Below are 14,525 nucleotides of genomic sequence, written 5' to 3'. Positions count from 1 at the left end.
CAGGCTCTGCAGAGGGATCCGGGCAGGCTGGATCCAGGGGCCCAGGCTCTGCACAGGGATCCGGGCAGGCTGGATCCAGGGGCCCAGGCTCTGCACAGGGATCCGGGCAGGCTGGATCCAGGAGCTGGGTCCAAGATATGATCCAATAGGGGCACGAGCATACTGGATACCAGGAAACATTTCTTGACGGAAAGGGTTCTCGGGCCCTGGCAGAGGCTGCCCAGGCCGGTGGTGGAGTCCCCATCCCCAGAAGGAATTAAAAGACAGGCAGACGAGGTGCTCAGGAATGTGGTTCAGCAGCAGACGGTTATGGTTGGACTGGATGATCTCCAAGGTCTTTTCCAAGCAAACCACTCTGTGATTGTACGACTCAGGCGGGATGTCCCATTCAGGCCTCGGAGCTCCTAACGAGCAGCAGCCTGACTCCAGCTCTGCTCTTACTTCTGGCTTCTCAAGGAGTTGTAGCCCCAGGCGTGCGGAGCCCGCGGTGCCACCTTGGGGTCCCGTCTTGGTTGGTTTGGCCGCTGGTGCCTGCGCCCGGCACGGCTGCTGTCACAGCCCGAAGGTAGACGGAGTAACACCCAGAATTGTGTTTAAACATTTAGTTTATTGCCTATAATGCTCCAATTCCAAGTCAAGAAGAGAAGCTTCAGTCTAGACCAATATCAGCATCCTGTAAGGGTTTGGCTCCTGGTGCCTGCGCCCGGCACGGCTGCTGACCCTCCGCGGAGACTGGCTCTTCTCTGCAGGCTGTTCCCTGCAGGAGTCGCGGCCTCCTCACTGCTGATGCTCTTCTCCCAGAGAAAATGGGATATCCAGTTCAGGACTTGGAGCTCATTCCTCATCCCAAGCCCTCCTCCTCAGCTGCCCTCGCTGTGCTCTCTGGCTGCTGTGGGATCTGTGCTGGGAATGGATCCTTGATGCTCGCCCTTCCCTGCGGGATCAATGCCGGGAACTTCTCCTTCACACTGGCCGTTCCCTGCGGGATCTGTGCGGGGAACGACTCCTTGTTTCTTGTCGTTCCCTGCGGGATCTCTGTGGGGAACGACTCCTTGTTTCTTGTCGTTCCCTGCGGGATCTCTGTGGGGAACGACTCCTTGTTGCCTGTCGTTCCCTGCGGGATCTGTGCGGGGAACGACTCCTTGTTTCTTGTCGTTCCCTGCGGGATCTCTGTGGGGAACGACTCCTTGTTTCTTGTCGTTCCCTGCGGGATCTCTGTGGGGAACGACTCCTTGTTTCTTGTCGTTCCCTGCGGGATCTCTGTGGGGAACGACTCCTTGTTTCTTGTTGTTCCCTGCGGGATCCCTGTGGGGAACGACTCCTTGTTTCTTGTCGTTCCCTGCGGGATCTCTGTGGGGAACGACTCCTTGTCGCATGTCGTTCCCTGCGGGATCTCTGTGGGGAACGACTCCTTGTCGCATGTCGTTCCCTGCGGGATCTGCTCTGGGAATGAGCCCTTGAGGCATGTCGTTCCCTCATTGCCTCCCTCTGTCCCATGGACTCTGACCAGTTGACGTGCCGGCTCCGCTCTGAAGACTCTGGTTCGTCCTGTTCATGCCTGGGAGCTCGGCCGGCGTCTCGAGCAGCATCCCTAGCCGAGCTGTGGCCATCGTGGTGCTGCCCTGGGTATTCTCTTCGGACCCCCTCGAGGGCCGCTGTGTGACCGGCGTCCTGGCCTCTTGCGGAAGAGCTCGTGCGACGCCACCACGAGCTCCCTGAAGCACGGAGGGGTCGAGGCCTCAGGCTGTACGGGTGGCGCGCCCTTTCATAGGTGTTGTAGCTGTGGGGTCCCAGCCTGTGCAGCATGCGGTGGAAAGCCTGCCGGCAGAGGGGACACTCGGCTCTGTGGCTGCCCCAGACCCAGATGCAGGGAAAACAGAAAAGGTGCTGGCACGGGCTCACGCGAGCTTCATCGTGGATGGTGTCCAGGCAGATCACGCAGTTTGGGACCTGGGAGGCGTCCGGCACCGCGGCCGGCGTCCCCCGGCTGGTGCTGGCCGCCGCGGAAGAGGTGCCCTGCTCCGACGCCATCTCCCGCGGCAAAGGAAGACGATGCCCAGCTGACGGCCGGCCCTGGGGACGCAGCCTGCGGGAAGCAGCCCAGGGGATGGAGGGAAGCGCTGAAGAGGCGCTCGCTTGGCCTCCACGCTGGGCTTGTGGTGCCACGAATGCCAACGATGTCCTGGAGCAGACGAGTCACAGCAGGAATATCTCTGGGAGCTCCTGCTCCGCGGGCAGGACGCTGACTGCTCCGACACGGGCTGGCAGCAATCGGGAAGGCAGGAGAGCGGTTCCTGCTCCACGAGGGCAGCACAAGAAGGGTCGGGGGACGGCAGGGCGGGCTCCTCGTCCAGCAGAACCTCTCTGTGCGCGTGGCAAAGAGCTCGCAGGACGGGGTGTCCTTCCCCTCACCGTCACACGTCTGCCCTCCACGCAGGGGGACAGCACAGTGGCCCCGCGGGGCTGCTGCAGCCCCAAGAGGAGGGGAGTCCCGGGGGTCTCTGTGACATCACAGAGCTTTGGGGGACCATGCCCAGGCTCGGCCAATCACGGCACGCTTTGCACCTCAAAGCCCACCGAGTTCCAACCCCACCCTGGTTCCTCCTGGAGAGCTCAGCCTCCTGGGCTGCAGCCGCAGCGCTCGACAAGGGGAACTCCACAAGTCCCTTCCCACCTCCTCGAGTCCACGGGTTGGGGCACAATAAAGTCTAGGCAAGACCCAAGTGTCCTCATTCTCCTAAACCCTCCCTGGAACGGTGAGCAGGAAGATGAAGCACTCACAAAGGGTTCCAGCTGATGGGGGGAAAGTTACACCTCTTCTCCCAAGGGACAGGGGACAGGACGAGAGGGAACGGCCTCAAGCTCCACCAGGGGAGGCTCAGGCTGGAGAGCAGGAAAAAATATTTCCCAGAAAGGGTGATTGGTCCCTGTCCGAGGCTGCCCAGGGAGGGGGTTGAGTCCCCTTCCCTGGAGGGGTTGAAGGGCCGGGTGGACGAGGCGCTGAGGGACATGGGTTAGTGATTGATGGGGATGGTTGGACTCGATGATCCGGTGGGTCTCTTCCAACCTGGTGACTCCGTGATTCTATGATTAAACAGCCTCGCTCCTGCTGACACCCACGCGTCCTCCCTGCTCCGTGGGTGACAGCCCACAGCGGCCCGATGCCGGTGAGGAATACACTCTTTTAAAGGTAAAAACCCCGCTTAGAAGGAGGGTCACGAGGATGATCTGAGGGCTGGAGCACCTCCTGTATGAGGAGAAACTGAGAGGGTTGGGGTTGTCCAGCCTGGAGGAGAGAAGGCTGTGGGGAGACCTTAGAGCAGCTTCCAGGGCTGAAAGGGGCTCCAGGAAAGCTGGGGAGGGGCTCTGGATCAGGGAGGGCAGGGATGGGATGAGGGGAACGGTTTGGAGCTGCAAGACAGGGAGATGGAGATGAGACCTTAGGCAGAAATGTTTTGCTGTGAGGGTGGGGAGGCCCTGGCCCAGGCTGCCCAGAGCAGGGGTGGCTGCCCCATCCCTGGAGGGGCTCAGGGCCAGGCTGGAAGGGGCTCGGAGCCCCTGATCCCGCAGGCGACACCGCAGGGGTTCCGAGGTCCCTTCCCGCCCAGCCCGCTCCCCACGAGAAGGCAGAAAAAGGCGCGAACCGCCCCTCCCTCAGGGGCGTCGCCCGCGCGGGAAGGGGCGTGGTCGGCGCGAGAGGGGCGGGGCGGGGGCCGCGCGCGGGCGGCGGGATTCAAACGGCGCGGGGCGGGGGGGGCTCTGCGCATGCGCGGGGGGGGAGCCCCGCGTTTAAATGGCGGCGGGAGCGGCGCGAGCCCCGAATGGGAATCACCGAGCCACCCTTACCACGGGCAGGGACCCCTCCCGCTGGATCAGGGGCTCCCAGCCCCATCCAGCCTGGCCTTGAACCCCTCCAGGGATGGGGCAGCCACCCCTGCTCTGGGCAGCCTGTTCCACGGCCTCAGCACCCTCATGGTGAAGAAATTCTTCCTAATGCCTAGTCTAGATCCGCCCCTCTCCAGTTTATCCCCGTCGCCCCTCGTCCTGGCAGCACAAGCCTTTACGAGCAGCTCCCCCCCAGCTTTATTGCAGCCTTTTCAGCTGCTGGAAGGTCGCTCTAAGGTCTCCCCGCAGCCTTCTCTTCTCCAGCCTCAACAACCCCAGCTCTCTCCTCGCACAGGAGGTTCTCCAGCCCGCAGATCACCCTTATCACCTCCTCTGCACCCGCTCCAGCAGCTCCATCTCCTTACGCTGAGCATCCAGAGCTGGACTCGGGGCTCCAGGTGGGTCTCCCCGAGCGGAGCAGAGGGGCAGGATCCCCTCCCTCCCCGCTGCTCCCACGGCTCTGGGTGCAGCCCGGGACACGGGGGGTTTCTAGCCTGGGGGCGCACCTTCCCGGCTCCCGTTGAGCTTCTCCTCCCCCAGCCCCCAAGCCCTTCCCTCCCCTCCTCTTTCCCTGCCCCGGAGCTCGCGGCGCAGGCGCGGGGCGCGTTGGGGCCGTTGGTTCGAACCGCGGCCATGGACGGAGAGGGCTCCCGCATCCCCGTGCTCAGCGCCTGCTCCCGGCCCGGACACACCGCGGGTTAGTGCCCTCAGCCCGGGGACGGGAGGGACCCGGGGGCCCAGGCTCTGCAGAGGGATCCGGGCAGGCTGGATCCAGGGGCCCAGGCTCTGCAGGGGGATCCGGGCAGGCTGGATCCAGGGGCCCAGGCTCTGCAGGGGGATCCGGGCAGGCTGGATCCAGGGGCCCAGGCTCTGCAGGGGGATCCGGACAGGCTGGATCCAGGGGCCCAGGCTCTGCAGAGGGATCTGGGCAGGCTGGATCCAGGGGCCCAGGCTCTGCAGAGGGATCCGGGCAGGCTGGATCCAGGGGCCCAGGCTCTGCAGAGGGATCCGGGCAGGCTGGATCCAGGGGCCCAGGCTCTGCAGAGGGATCCGGGCAGGCTGGATCCAGGGGCCCAGGCTCTGCAGAGGGATCCGGGCAGGCTGGATCCAGGAGCTGGGTCCAAGATATGATCCAATAGGGGCAGGAGTTTATTGGATACCAGGAAACATTTCTTGACGGAAAGGGTTCTCGGGCCCTGGCAGAGGCTGCCCAGGCCGGTGGTGGAGTCCCCATCCCCAGAAGGAATTAAAAGACAGGCAGACGAGGTGCTCAGGAATGTGGTTCAGCAGCAGACGGTTATGGTTGGACTGGATGATCTCCAAGGTCTTTTCCAAGCAAACCACTCTGTGATTGTACGACTCAGGCGGGATGTCCCATTCAGGCCTCGGAGCTCCTAACGAGCAGCAGCCTGACTCCAGCTCTGCTCTTACTTCTGGCTTCTCAAGGAGTTGTAGCCCCAGGCGTGCGGAGCCCGCGGTGCCACCTTGGGGTCCCGTCTTGGTTGGTTTGGCCGCTGGTGCCTGCGCCCGGCACGGCTGCTGTCACAGCCCGAAGGTAGACGGAGTAACACCCAGAATTGTATTTAAACATTTAGTTTATTGCCTATAATGCTCCAATTCCAAGTCAAGAAGAGAAGCTTCAGTCTAGACCAATATCAGCATCCTGTAAGGGTTTGGCTCCTGGTGCCTGCGCCCGGCACGGCTGCTGACCCTCTGCGGAGACTGGCTCTTCTCTGCAGGCTGTTCCCTGCAGGAGTCGCGGCCTCCTCACTGCTGATGCTCTTCTCCCAGAGAAAATGGGACGTCCAGTTCAGGACTTGGAGCTCATTCCTCATCCCAAGCCCTCCTCCTCAGCTGCCCTCGCTGTGCTCTCTGGCTGCTGTGGGATCTGTGCTGGGAATGGCTCCTTGATGCTCGCCCTTCCCTGCGGGATCAATGCCGGGAACTTCTCCTTCACACTGGCCGTTCCCTGCGGGATCTCTGCGGGGAACGACTCCTTGTTTCTTGTCGTTCCCTGCGGGATCTCTGTGGGGAACGACTCCTTGTTTCTTGTCGTTCCCTGCGGGATCTCTGTGGGGAACGACTCCTTGTTGCCTGTCGTTCCCTGCGGGATCTGTGCGGGGAACGACTCCTTGTTTCTTGTCGTTCCCTGCGGGATCTCTGTGGGGAACGACTCCTTGATTCCCGTCGTTCCCTGCGGGATCTCTGTGGGGAACGACTCCTTGTTGCCTGTCGTTCCCTGCGGGATCTCTGTGGGGAACGACTCCTTGTTTCTTGTCGTTCCCTGCGGGATCTCTGTGGGGAACGACTCCTTGTTTCTTGTCGTTCCCTGCGGGATCTCTGTGGGGAACGACTCCTTGTCGCATGTCGTTCCCTGCGGGATCTGTGTGGGGAACGACTCCTTGTTTATTGTCGTTCCCTGCGGGATCTCTGCGGGGAACGACTCCTTGTTTCTTGTCGTTCCCTGCGGGATCTCTGTGGGGAACGACTCCTTGTTTCTTGTCGTTCCCTGCGGGATCTCTGTGGGGAACGACTCCTTGTTGCCTGTCGTTCCCTGCGGGATCTGTGCGGGGAACGACTCCTTGTTTCTTGTCGTTCCCTGCGGGATCTCTGTGGGGAACGACTCCTTGATTCCCGTCGTTCCCTGCGGGATCTCTGTGGGGAACGACTCCTTGTTGCCTGTCGTTCCCTGCGGGATCTCTGTGGGGAACGACTCCTTGTTTCTTGTCGTTCCCTGCGGGATCTCTGTGGGGAACGACTCCTTGTCGCATGTCGTTCCCTGCGGGATCTGTGTGGGGAACGACTCCTTGTTTATTGTCGTTCCCTGCGGGATCTCTGCGGGGAACGACTCCTTGTTTCTTGTCGTTCCCTGCGGGATCTCTGTGGGGAACGACTCCTTGTTTCTTGTCGTTCCCTGCGGGATCTCTGTGGGGAACGACTCCTTGTTTCTTGTTGTTCCCTGCGGGATCCCTGTGGGGAACGACTCCTTGTTTCTTGTCGTTCCCTGCGGGATCTCTGTGGGGAACGACTCCTTGTCGCATGTCGTTCCCTGCGGGATCTCTGTGGGGAACGACTCCTTGTCGCATGTCGTTCCCTGCGGGATCTGCTCTGGGAATGAGCCCTTGAGGCATGTCGTTCCCTCATTGCCTCCCTCTGTCCCATGGACTCTGACCAGTTGACGTGCCGGCTCCGCTCTGAAGACTCTGGTTCGTCCTGTTCATGCCTGGGAGCTCGGCCGGCGTCTCGAGCAGCATCCCTAGCCGAGCTGTGGCCATCGTGGTGCTGCCCTGGGTATTCTCTTCGGACCCCCTCGAGGGCCGCTGTGTGACCGGCATCCTGGCCTCTTGCGGAAGAGCTCGTGCGACGCCACCACGAGCTCCCTGAAGCACGGAGGGGTCGAGGCCTCAGCCTGTACGGGTGGCGCGCCCTTTCATAGGTGTCGTAGCTGTGGGGTCCCAGCCTGTGCAGCATGCGGTGGAAAGCCTGCCGGCAGAGGGGACACTCGGCTCTGTGGCTGCCCCAGACCCAGATGCAGGGAAAACAGAAAAGGTGCTGGCACGGGCTCACGCGAGCTTCATCGTGGATGGTGTCCAGGCAGATGCTGCACTTTGGGACCTGGGAGGCGTCCGGCACCGCGGCCGGCGTCCCCCGGCTGGTGCTGGCCGCCGCGGAAGAGGTGCCCTGCTCCGACGCCATCTCCCGCGGCAAAGGAAGACGATGCCCAGCTGACGGCCGGCCCTGGGGACGCAGCCTGCGGGAAGCAGCCCAGGGGATGGAGGGAAGCGCTGAAGAGGCGCTCGCTCGGCCTCCACGCTGGGCTTGTGGTGCCACGAATGCCAACGATGTCCTGGAGCAGACGAGTCACAGCAGGAATATCTCTGGGAGCTCCTGCTCCGCGGGCAGGACGCTGACTGCTCCGACACGGGCTGGCAGCAATCGGGAAGGCAGGAGAGCGGTTCCTGCTCCACGAGGGCAGCACAAGAAGGGTCGGGGGACGGCAGGGCGGGCTCCTCGTCCAGCAGAACCTCTCTGTGCGCGTGGCAAAGAGCTCGCAGGACGGGGTGTCCTTCCCCTCACCGTCACACGTCTGCCCTCCACGCAGGGGGACAGCACAGTGGCCCCGCGGGGCTGCTGCAGCCCCAAGAGGAGGGGAGTCCCGGGGGTCTCTGTGACATCACAGAGCTTTGGGGGACCATGCCCAGGCTCGGCCAATCACGGCACGCTTTGCACCTCAAAGCCCACCGAGTTCCAACCCCACCCTGGTTCCTCCTGGAGAGCTCAGCCTCCTGGGCTGCAGCCGCAGCGCTCGACAAGGGGAACTCCACAAGTCCCTTCCCACCTCCTCGAGTGCACGCTTTGGGGCACAATAAAGTCTAGGCAAGACCCAAGTGTCCTCATTCTCCTAAACCCTCCCTGGAACGGTGAGCAGGAAGATGAAGCACTCACAAAGGGTTCCAGCTGATGGGGGGAAAGTTACACCTCGTCTGCTGCCTCTCGTGTGCACGAAATGAAATTCCTCGCTCAGCAGGCGAGGGAAAGGCTGCAGGCGGGGTGAACCTGGGCGCTGGGAAAGCCTTGGACACCATTTCTCACTCTTCTGCTTGAGAAACCGGCTGCCAATGGCCTGGACGGACGCCCTCCCTGCTCAGAGCAAAACTGGGCTGGGTGGCCAGGACAAGGAGTGCTGGGGTTCAACCCAGTGGCACTGGGCACAAGCGCTGTCCCCAGGGCTCCGTGCTGGGGCCACTCCTGTCCTATGTCTTTATCCAGCATCGGGATGAGGGGATTGAGAGCTCCCTGAGCAAGTCTGCAGATGACACTAAACCGGGCAGGAGTGTGGATCTGCTGGAGGGTAAGGAGGCTCCGCAGAGGGATCCGGGCAGGCTGGATCCAGGGGCCCAGGCTCTGCAGAGGGATCCGGGCAGGCTGGATCCAGGAGCTGGGTCCAAGATATGATCCAATAGGGGCACGAGCATACTGGATACCAGGAAACATTTCTTGACGGAAAGGGTTCTCGGGCCCTGGCAGAGGCTGCCCAGGCCGGTGGTGGAGTCCCCATCCCCAGAAGGAATTAAAAGACAGGCAGACGAGGTGCTCAGGAATGTGGTTCAGCAGCAGACGGTTATGGTTGGACTGGATGATCTCCAAGGTCTTTTCCAAGCAAACCACTCTGTGATTGTACGACTCAGGCGGGATGTCCCATTCAGGCCTCGGAGCTCCTAACGAGCAGCAGCCTGACTCCAGCTCTGCTCTTACTTCTGGCTTCTCAAGGAGTTGTAGCCCCAGGCGTGCGGAGCCCGCGGTGCCACCTTGGGGTCCCGTCTTGGTTGGTTTGGCCGCTGGTGCCTGCGCCCGGCACGGCTGCTGTCACAGCCCGAAGGTAGACGGAGTAACACCCAGAATTGTATTTAAACATTTAGTTTATTGCCTATAATGCTCCAATTCCAAGTCAAGAAGAGAAGCTTCAGTCTAGACCAATATCAGCATCCTGTAAGGGTTTGGCTCCTGGTGCCTGCGCCCGGCACGGCTGCTGACCCTCCGCGGAGACTGGCTCTTCTCTGCAGGCTGTTCCCTGCAGGAGTCGCGGCCTCCTCACTGCTGATGCTCTTCTCCCAGAGAAAATGGGATATCCAGTTCAGGACTTGGAGCTCATTCCTCATCCCAAGCCCTCCTCCTCAGCTGCCCTCGCTGTGCTCTCTGGCTGCTGTGGGATCTGTGCTGGGAATGGATCCTTGATGCTCGCCCTTCCCTGCGGGATCAATGCCGGGAACTTCTCCTTCACACTGGCCGTTCCCTGCGGGATCTGTGCGGGGAACGACTCCTTGTTTCTTGTCGTTCCCTGCGGGATCTCTGTGGGGAACGACTCCTTGTTTCTTGTCGTTCCCTGCGGGATCTCTGTGGGGAACGACTCCTTGTTGCCTGTCGTTCCCTGCGGGATCTGTGCGGGGAACGACTCCTTGTTTCTTGTCGTTCCCTGCGGGATCTCTGTGGGGAACGACTCCTTGATTCCCGTCGTTCCCTGCGGGATCTCTGTGGGGAACGACTCCTTGTTGCCTGTCGTTCCCTGCGGGATCTCTGTGGGGAACGACTCCTTGTTTCTTGTCGTTCCCTGCGGGATCTCTGTGGGGAACGACTCCTTGTTTCTTGTCGTTCCCTGCGGGATCTCTGTGGGGAACGACTCCTTGTCGCATGTCGTTCCCTGCGGGATCTGTGTGGGGAACGACTCCTTGTTTATTGTCGTTCCCTGCGGGATCTCTGCGGGGAACGACTCCTTGTTTCTTGTCGTTCCCTGCGGGATCTCTGTGGGGAACGACTCCTTGTTTCTTGTCGTTCCCTGCGGGATCTCTGTGGGGAACGACTCCTTGTTGCCTGTCGTTCCCTGCGGGATCTGTGCGGGGAACGACTCCTTGTTTCTTGTCGTTCCCTGCGGGATCTCTGTGGGGAACGACTCCTTGATTCCCGTCGTTCCCTGCGGGATCTCTGTGGGGAACGACTCCTTGTTGCCTGTCGTTCCCTGCGGGATCTCTGTGGGGAACGACTCCTTGTTTCTTGTCGTTCCCTGCGGGATCTCTGTGGGGAACGACTCCTTGTTTCTTGTCGTTCCCTGCGGGATCTGTGTGGGGAACGACTCCTTGTCGCATGTCGTTCCCTGCAGGATCTCTGTGGGGAACGACTCCTTGTCGCATGTCGTTCCCTGCGGGATCTGCTCTGGGAATGAGCCCTTGAGGCGTGTTGTTCCCTCATTGCCTCCCTCTGTCCCATGGACTCTGACCAGTTGACGTGCCGGCTCCGCTCTGAAGACGCTGGTTCGTCCCGTTCAGGCCTGGGAGCTCGGCCGGCGTCACGAGCAGCATCCCAAGCCGAGCTGTGGCCACCGTGGTGCTGCCTTGGGTATTCTCTTCGGACCCTCTTGAGGGCCGCTCTGTGACCGGCGTCCTGGCCTCTTGCGGAAGAGCTCGTGCGACGCCACCACGAGCTCCCTGAAGCAAAGAGGGGTCGAGGCCTCAGCCTGTACGGGTGGCGCGCCCTTTCATAGGTGTCGTAGCTGTGGGGTCCCAGCCTGTGCAGCATGCGGTGGAAAGCCTGCCGGCAGAGGGGACACTCAGCTCTGTGGCAGCCCCAGTCCCAGATGCAGGGAAAACAGAAAAGGTGCTGGCACGGGCTCACGCGGGCTTCATCGTGGATGGTGTCCAGGCAGATGCTGCAGTTTGGGACCTCGGGGGCGTCCGGCACCGCGGCCGGCGTCCCCCGGCTGGTGCTGGCCGCCGCGGAAGAGGTGCCCTGCTCCGACGCCATCTCCCGCGGCAAAGGAAGACGATGCCCAGCTGACGGCCGGCCCTGGGGACGCAGCCTGCGGGAAGCAGCCCAGGGGATGGAGGGAAGCGCTGAAGAGGCGCTCGCTCGGCCTCCACGCTGGGCTTGTGGTGCCACGAATGCCAACGATGTCCTGGAGCAGACGAGTCACAGCAGGAATATCTCTGGGAGCTCCTGCTCCGCGGGCAGGACGCTGACTGCTCCGACACGGGCTGGCAGCAATCGGGAAGGCAGGAGAGCGGTTCCTGCTCCACGAGGGCAGCACAAGAAGGGTCGGGGGACGGCAGGGCGGGCTCCTCGTCCAGCAGAACCTCTCTGTGCGCGTGGCAAAGAGCTCGCAGGACGGGGTGTCCTTCCCCTCACCGTCACACGTCTGCCCTCCACGCAGGGGGACAGCACAGTGGCCCCGCGGGGCTGCTGCAGCCCCAAGAGGAGGGGAGTCCCGGGGGTCTCTGTGACATCACAGAGCTTTGGGGGACCATGCCCAGGCTCGGCCAATCACGGCACGCTTTGCACCTCAAAGCCCACCGAGTTCCAACCCCACCCTGGTTCCTCCTGGAGAGCTCAGCCTCCTGGGCTGCAGCCGCAGCGCTCGACAAGGGGAACTCCACAAGTCCCTTCCCACCTCCTCGAGTCCACGGGTTGGGGCACAATAAAGTCTAGGCAAGACCCAAGTGTCCTCATTCTCCTAAACCCTCCCTGGAACGGTGAGCAGGAAGATGAAGCACTCACAAAGGGTTCCAGCTGATGGGGGGAAAGTTACACCTCTTCTCCCAAGGGACAGGGGACAGGACGAGAGGGAACGGCCTCAAGCTCCACCAGGGGAGGCTCAGGCTGGAGAGCAGGAAAAAATATTTCCCAGAAAGGGTGATTGGTCCCTGTCCGAGGCTGCCCAGGGAGGGGGTTGAGTCCCCTTCCCTGGAGGGGTTTAAGGGCCGGGTGGACGAGGCGCTGAGGGACATGGGTTAGTGATTGATGGGGATGGTTGGACTCGATGATCCGGTGGGTCTCTTCCAACCTGGTGACTCTGTGACTTTATGATTCCTACAGTCAAACGGAGAGAGGCTACTTGAACGGGAAGAGAGATACCCTGCGGCTGGACCTGAGGGAGACCGTCCTTGATCTCTCTCCAGCAGCATCGCAGAACAGCTCTTCGTGGAAAAACCGGTTTGGGTTAGGGAGCGAAGGGCCGGTGGTGTTACCAAACAGCCAACCAGACATGCCTGATGTTTGGATCAAACGATCCAGCGCACAAAGTTCTGGTTACAACAGCTGAAACCTTGCAGAACACACAACCGTATCGCTAGGGAAAGGGGAAGCTGAAATCTCCTTGGAACTGTAAATACCAGTTTATTTCCTCCCACCTCTCTTAGAGCTGAGACTATTTCTTAGTATTTCAGCTGCGTAAATGCCTGTGTTTTCACAGAACCAGCAAATCTGATGCTAAGTGAGAGGATGCGAGATCGGTGTGGATGGAGTGCAGCCCCTTGACCTCCCAGTGTCTGGTGCCATATTCATAGCGTATCTGCTCAACCCGTTCTGTCATTTCCTAAAAGGTGATTAGGTTTTGTTTCCTTGTCAAGGTCACACAGGAGAGAAATAACGAGGTGAATCTCCCCAGGTATTTAAAACCAGAGAAAACGAGCTTGTGTAGTAAAAACATTTAAATATCCCAGCCCCACAGCTACTGAAAATCTGGGTATCAAGTGAGGAGAGTACTGTTAATAAAATCAGAGTCTCTTTCATTTTCCACTGAATCAGAAACTGATTTGTGTGCAGTCCAGATTCTCAGAGCTCAGCAAAATAGTTCGAACACTACAGAAGACGTCATGGACTCCTAAGTTGATGCAGTCTCTCACCGATCACAGGGGATGCTGCAGAATCCAGCCTGAATCTACTTATCAATTTCAGTTTGTTTTATCTGAAGAAATTCAAGTGCTGCCAAAGATTTTTGGTGTCTGATTTCCCCTCTGAAAAAGGTGTCCCTGTCACCTCAGTGACTCGGGTGCTTTCTGTGTCATCTCCATCGCTCGAGGCCAATCCAGGCGTTCCCCACAAACATGAAATTTTGTAAACCTTGTATATCTGGTGAACCTTGGATTTTACTTCTTTTCTTTACCAGGAACAAACAGGAAAACCAACACTTCCTTGCCTTTATCTGTTTAAAAAGAGAAAACATTCTCTAGTCAACCTGACATGAAATAAATGCTTACAGCAAACTTTCCTAAACCTGAGTGATGCCTCATTTGCACCAAGAACGCTGTCGCTCATTTCCTTCACCCTTAAGGTGCCTAATGTATTTCCAATATAACCACTAAACGTGAGGGGAGACCTCATTGCTCTCTGCAACTCCCTGAGAGGAGGTTGTGGAGAGGAGGGAGCTGGGCTCTTCTCCCCAGGGACAGGGGACAGGACGAGAGGGAATGGCCTCAAGCTCCACCAGGGGAGGCTCAGGCTGGACAGCAGGAAAAAATTTCCACAGAAAGGGTGATTGGGCAGTGTCCGAGGCTGCCCAGGGAGGGGGTTGAGTCCCCTTCCCTGGAGGGGTTGAAGGGCCAGGTGGACGAGGTGCTGAGGGACATGGGTTAGTGATTGATGGGGATGGTTGGACTCGATGATCCGGTGGGTCTCTTCCAACCTGGTGACTCCGTGATTCTATGATTAAACAGCCTCGCTCCTGCTGACACCCACGCGTCCTCCCTGCTCCGTGGGTGACAGCCCACAGCGGCCCGATGCCGGTGAGGAATACACTCTTTTAAAGGTAAAAACCCCGCTTAGAAGGAGGGTCACGAGGATGATCTGAGGGCTGGAGCACCTCCTGTATGAGGAGAAACTGAGAGGGTTGAGGTTGTCCAGCCTGGAGGAGAGAGGGCTGTGGGGAGACCTTAGAGCAGCTTCCAGGGCTGAAAGGGGCTCCAGGAAAGCTGGGGAGGGGCTCTGGATCAGGGAGGGCAGGGATGGGATGAGGGGAACGGTTTGGAGCTGCAAGACAGGGAGATGGAGATGAGACCTTAGGCAGAAATGTTTTGCTGTGAGGGTGGGGAGGCCCTGGCCCAGGCTGCCCAGAGCAGGGGTGGCTGCCCCATCCCTGGAGGGGCTCAGGGCCAGGCTGGAAGGGGCTCGGAGCCCCTGATCCCGCAGGCGACACCGCAGGGGTTCCGAGGTCCCTTCCCGCCCAGCCCGCTCCCCACGAGAAGGCAGAAAAAGGCGCGAACCGCCCCCCCCTCAGGGGCGTCGCCCGCGCGGGAAGGGGCGTGGTCGGCGCGAGAGGGGCGGGGCGGGGGCCGCGCGCGGGCGGCGGGATTCAAACGGCGCGGGGCGGGGGG

The sequence above is a fragment of the Phaenicophaeus curvirostris genome, chromosome 5, assembly GCF_032191515.1.
Source record: "Phaenicophaeus curvirostris isolate KB17595 chromosome 5, BPBGC_Pcur_1.0, whole genome shotgun sequence".
Lineage (NCBI taxonomy): Eukaryota > Metazoa > Chordata > Aves > Cuculiformes > Cuculidae > Phaenicophaeus > Phaenicophaeus curvirostris.
This window is presented reverse-complemented; position numbering follows the sequence as displayed.